This window comes from Pongo abelii, chromosome 16, assembly GCF_028885655.2.
Source record: "Pongo abelii isolate AG06213 chromosome 16, NHGRI_mPonAbe1-v2.0_pri, whole genome shotgun sequence".
Taxonomy (NCBI): Eukaryota; Metazoa; Chordata; class Mammalia; order Primates; family Hominidae; genus Pongo; species Pongo abelii.
In genome coordinates, this window is record NC_072001.2 from 35,185,402 (window position 1) to 35,191,183 (window position 5,782).

At 43.6% G+C, this 5,782-nt stretch overlaps 1 pseudogene; it reads left to right on the forward strand.

Moving 5' to 3' along the window:
* The first annotated feature begins 2,088 nt into the window (after positions 1 to 2,088).
* Positions 2,089 to 3,862, forward strand: LOC129050451 (heterogeneous nuclear ribonucleoprotein L-like; annotated as a pseudogene).
* The last annotated feature ends 1,920 nt before the right edge of the window (positions 3,863 to 5,782 follow it).

Genomic DNA, 5,782 nt, shown 5'->3' on the forward strand with positions numbered 1-5,782 from the left:
TTTCTGTTGGTTCGTCAAAGTGAAATGAAATGAAAATGCAGGAAAAACAAATGAATAGAACACAAGAGTAATTCATTTTGGCTGGGTACGGTGGCTCATGCATGTACTACCAGCAGTTTGGGAGCTCAGGAGTTAGAGACCAGCCTGGCCAACCTGGTGAAACCCTGTCTCTACTAAAAATACAAAATGTAGCTAGGCGTCATGGTGCATGCCTTCTGGTACTGGAAGGCTGAGGCAGGAGAATCACTTGAACCTGGGAGGTGGAGGTTGCAGTGAGCCGAGATCATGCCACTGCACTCCAGCCTGGGCAACAGAGCGAGATCCCCTCTCAGAAAAAAAAAGAGTAATTCATTGAAACACCAGTTTGTAAAACATCAGGATGCTTTTCTCTTGTTAACTATAACATTGTTGTTGAAAACTCTGCTAAAATTTCGCATTCTTTTTTTAAAAAAGGTAAATGAATTTTCATAACGTATTGTGCATAAAAATTATTTAAAGTTGACATTAATATAAAACTTATTGAGCTACTTTAAAGTTTTTTTTTTTTTTGCTTCCTTTTTGAACTTTTATTTTAGGTTCAGGGGTACAAGTGCACGTTTGTTACATAGGTAAACTTTTGTCATGGGGGTTTGTGGTACAGATTCTTTCATCATCCAGGTATTAAGCCTAGCACCCATTAGTTATTTTCCCTGATGATCTCCCATCTCTCTGCCTCCTCTCTCTGAAAGTCCCCAGTGTGTGTTGTTCCCCTCTGTGTGTCCATGTGAGTTCTCATCATTTAGCTCCCACTTACAAGTGAGAACATGCGGTGTTTTTCTGTTCCTATGTTAGTTTGCTAAGGATAATAGCCTCCAGCTCCATCCATTTCCCTGCAAAAGACATGATCTCTGTTCTTTTTTATGGCTGCGTAGTATTCCATGGTGTATATGTACCACGTTTTCTTGATCCAGTGTGTCACTGATTGCCATTTTGGTTGATTCCATGTCTTTGCTATTGTGAACAGTGCTGCAGTGTACATATGCATGCATGTGTCTTTATAATAGAATGATTTATATTCCTTTAAGTATATACCCAGTAATGGGATTGCAGGGTCAAATGCTATTTCTGTCTTTAGGCTTTTGAGGAATTGCCACACTGTTTTCCACAATGGATGAACTAATTTACACTCCCACCAACAGTGTATAAGCATCCCTTTTTCTTCACAACTTCACCAGCATCTGTTATTTTTTGACTTTTTAGTAATAGCCATTCTGGTTGGTATAAGATGGTATCTCATTGTGGTCTTGATTTGTATTTCTCTAATTATCATGAACAGACAGTTTTGAAATTTTTACAATCTTATGAAGACAAATGAATACAGAATTTTCTGAGCTGGGGCTTTTCTGGGGCAAGATTATAGAGATTAACAAAATGAGATTGGGAGAAATTGAGCTACATTATTGTCAAATTTAGCTTGCTGGGAGTAAAAAACAAAAAACCAACAAAACTGAAGTCTTGCACTTAATAATAACTATTTCTGGCTTCCTTCCCTCTGCTAAGCATGGATTGTCAGATTTCTCTCTGTGAGTTGTCCTCATCCACCACTAGAGTCAGTCAATGGCCCTACATTGTATTCCCTGGCAATGATTTTGCAATGAGTTTCGTTCAGGTTCTTAACACTTTAAGATAATGTCAACATTCTTCCTTAACTTCTCTCTGCTTCCAATGTCTTCCATTTCTAATCCGCCCTGCACACAGAACAGTTTATTTATCCTTCTTAAATACAGCAAACTACTCTCAATTGTCTACAGGATAAAGTACAACCCTTTTAAACTTTACCAAACTAACTTAGAAAAATAATTTCCCGGGAGAAGCGGCGTCGGCGGCTGGAGCAGAGGCAGCAACCGGACGAGCAGCAGAGGCCGTCCGGAGCGACGGTGAAGATGGCGGTGGCGGGCGGCGGAGGCGGCAGTGGCCGATACCAGGGCGGCGTCAGTGAGGGCGGCGGGACCACTAAGCGGCTCAAGACTGGCAACGCCGGCGACCAGCACGGAGGCGGTGGCGGTGGCGGTGGCGGTGGCGGTGGAGGAGGCGGGGCGGCGAGCAGCGGCGGGAAGAACTACGATGACCCGCACAAAACCCCTGCCTCCCCAGTTGTCCACATCAGGGGCCTGATTGAGGGTGTGGTGGAAGCTGACCTTGTGGAGGACTTGCAGGAGTTTGGACCCATCAGCTCTGTGGTGGTAATGCCTAAAAAGAGACAAGCACTGGTGGAGTTTGAAGATGTGTTGGGGGCTTGCAACGCAGTGAGCTACGCAGCCGACAACCAAATATGCATTGCCGGCCACCCAGCTTTTGTCAACTACTCTACCATCCAGAAGATCTCCCACCCCGGGGACTCGGATGACTCCCGGAGCGTGAACAGTGTGCTTCTCTTTACCATCCTGAACCCCATTTATTCGATCACCACGGATGTTCTTTACACTATCTGTAATCCTTGTGGCCCTGTCCAGAGAATTGTCATTTTCAGGAAGAATGGAGTTCAGGCGATGGTGGAATTCGACTCTGTTCAAAGTGCCCAGTGGGCCAAGGCCTCTCTCAATGGGGCTGATATCTATTCTGGCTGTTGTGCTCTGAAGATGGAATACGCAAAGCCTACACGCTTGAATGTGTTCAAGAGTGATCAGGATACTTGGGACTACACAAACCCCAATCTCAGTGGACAAGGTGATCCTGGCAGCAACCCCAACAAACGCCAGAGGCAGCCCCCTCTCCTGGGAGATCACCCAGCAGAATATGGAGGGCCCCACGGTGGATACCACAGCCATTACCATGATGAGGGCTACGGCCCCGCACCCCTCACTACTAAGGGAGAAGGATGGGTCCACCAGTGGGGGGTCACCGTCGGGGCCCAAGTCGCTACGGCCCCCAGTATGGGCACCCCCCCACCCCCTCCCCCACCACCCGAGTATGGCCCTCACGCCCACAGCCCTGTGCTGGTGGTCTATGGCTTGGATCAATCTAAGATGAACTGTGACCGAGTCTTCAATGTCTTCTGCTTGTATGGCAATGTGGAGAAGGTGAAATTCATGAAAAGCAAGCCGGGGGCCGCCATGGTGGAGATGGCTGATGGCTACGCTGTGGACCGGGCCATTACCCACCTCAACAACAACTTCATGTTTGGGCAGAAGCTGAATGTCTGTGTCTCCAAGCAGCCAGCCATCATGCCCGGTCAGTCATACGGGTTGGAAGACGGGTCTTGCAGTTACAAAGACTTCAGTGAATCCCAGAACAATCGGTTCTCCACCCCAGAGCAGGCAGCCAAGAACCGCATCCAGCACCCCAGCAACGTGCTGCATTTCTTCAACACCCCGCTGGAGGTGACTGAGGAGAACTTCTTTGAGATCTGCGATGAGCTTGGAGTGAAACGGCCATCTTCTGTGAAAGTATTCTCAGCAAAAGTGAGCGCAGCTCCTCTGGACTGCTGCAGTGGGAATCCAAGAGCGATGCCCTGGAGACTCTGGGCTTCCTGAACCATTACCAGATGAAAAACCCAATGGTCCATACCCTTACACTCTGAAGTTGTGTTTCTCCACCGCTCAGCACGCCTCCTAATTAGGTGCCTAGGAAGAGTGCCATCTAAGCAGGAAGACATTTCTCTGTCCTTTATGCCATTTTTTGTTTTTTGTTTTTGTTATTTGCAAAAGATCTTGTATTCCTTTTTTTTTTTTTTTTTTTTTTTAATGCTAGGTTCGTAGAGGCTTAACCTTAATGGAAACGCTGGAAGTCTGCAGGGGGAGGGAGAGGGGAACTGATATCTCCCAAAATTAACCTTCACTTTTAAAAAATTGTTGTACATGTGATTTTTTTTTTCCTGTTCATACATTTGTGCTACCCATGTACTCTTGGCACATTTCAATAAAATTGTTTGGAAAATAAACACAGCGCTTGCTGGGAAAAAAAAAGAAAAGAAAAATAATTTCCCATATTTGTTGTCTCAAAGATACTAGAATATACTGATTTATAGCTACTTATTTTTCCCAAACAAATTAGCCCACTATGAATAACCTCCACAGTCTCTTTTTGTTGTTGTTGTTATCTATCTGAATTCTGCCCATTTAAGGTAAACTGATGTCTATAATTACTCCTGCTCAAGAACTTCTAGAGCTTTCTAACATCTGGTAACCAATTCCGTCTTTAAAGTACTTACTACCATGATTTCAGTTTTCTTGACTGTATCCTAACAGAAAAAATAGTACAAAGGGGTCACAAATGCAGAATAAAAGCTAGAAGGATAGAATGATTAATATTCACAAATTTTAGAGTAATAGATGGTTTTATTGTAATTGGAAGTGCGGAGGATTTCTGTGAATTAGTATACTTTTTTTATATACTTTAAGTTCTACGGTACATGTGCACAACGTGCAGGTTTGTTACATATGTATACATGTGCCATGTGCTGTGCTGCATCCATTAACTCGTCATTTACATTAGGTATATCTCCTAATGCTACCTCTCCCCCCTCCCCCCACCCCAAAACAGGCCCCGGTGTTTGATGTTCCCCTTCCTGTGTCCAAGTGTCCTCATTGTTCAATTCCCACCTAAGAGTGAGAACATGCAGTGTTTGGTTTTTTATCCTTGCGATAGTTTGCTGAGAATGATGGTTTCCAGCTTCATCCATGTCCCTACAAAGGACATGAACTCATCATTTTTTATGGCTGCATAGTATTCCATGGTGTATATGTGCCACATTTTCTTAATCCAGTCTATCATTGATGGACATTTGGGTTGGTTCCAAGTCTTTGCTATTGTGAATAGTGCCGCAATAAACATATGTGTGCATGTGTCTTTATAGCAGCATGATTTATAATCCTTTGGGTATATACCCAGTAATGGGATGGCTGGGTCAAATGGTATTTCTAGTTCTAGATCCTTGAGGAATAGCCACACTGTCTTCCACAAGGGTTGAACTAGTTTACAGTCCCACCAACAGTGTAAAAGTGTTCCTATTTCTCCACATCCTCTCTAGCACCTATTGTTTCCTGATTTTTTAATGATCGCCATTCTAACTGGTGTGAGATGGTGTCTCATTTGTGGTTCTGATTTGCATTTCTCTGATGGCCAGTGATGATGAGCATTTTTTCATGCATCTGTTGACTGCATAAATGTCTTCTTTTGAGAAGTGTCTGTTCATATCCTCCATCCATTTTTTGATGGGGTTGTTTGTTTTTTTCTTCTAAGTTTGTTTGAGTTCTTTGTAAATTCTGGATATTAGCCCTTTGTCAGATGAGCAGATTGCAAAAATTTCCTTCCATTCTGTAGGTTGCCTGTTCACTCTGTACGTTGCCTGTTTACTCTGATGGTAGTTTCTTTTGCTGTGCAAAAGCTCTTTAGTTTAATTAGATCCCATTTGTCAATTTTGGCTTGTGTTGCCATTGCTTTTGGTGTTTTAGACATGAAGTCCTTGCCCATGCCTATGTCCTGAATGGTATTGCCTAGGTTTTCTTCTAGGGTTTTTATGGTTTTAGGTCTAACATTTAAGTCTTTAATCCATCTTGAATTAATTTTTGTATAAGGTCCAAGGAAGGGATCCAGTTTCAGCTTTCTCCATATGGCTAGCCAGTTTTCCCAGCATCATTTGTTAAATAGGGAATCCTTTCCCCATTGCTTGTTTTTGTCAGGCTTGTCAAAGATCACATGGTTGTAGATGTGTGGTATTATTTCTGAGGGCTCTGTTCTGTTCCATTGGTCTATATCTCTGTTTTGGTACCAGTACTATGCTGTTTTGGTTACTGTAGCCTTG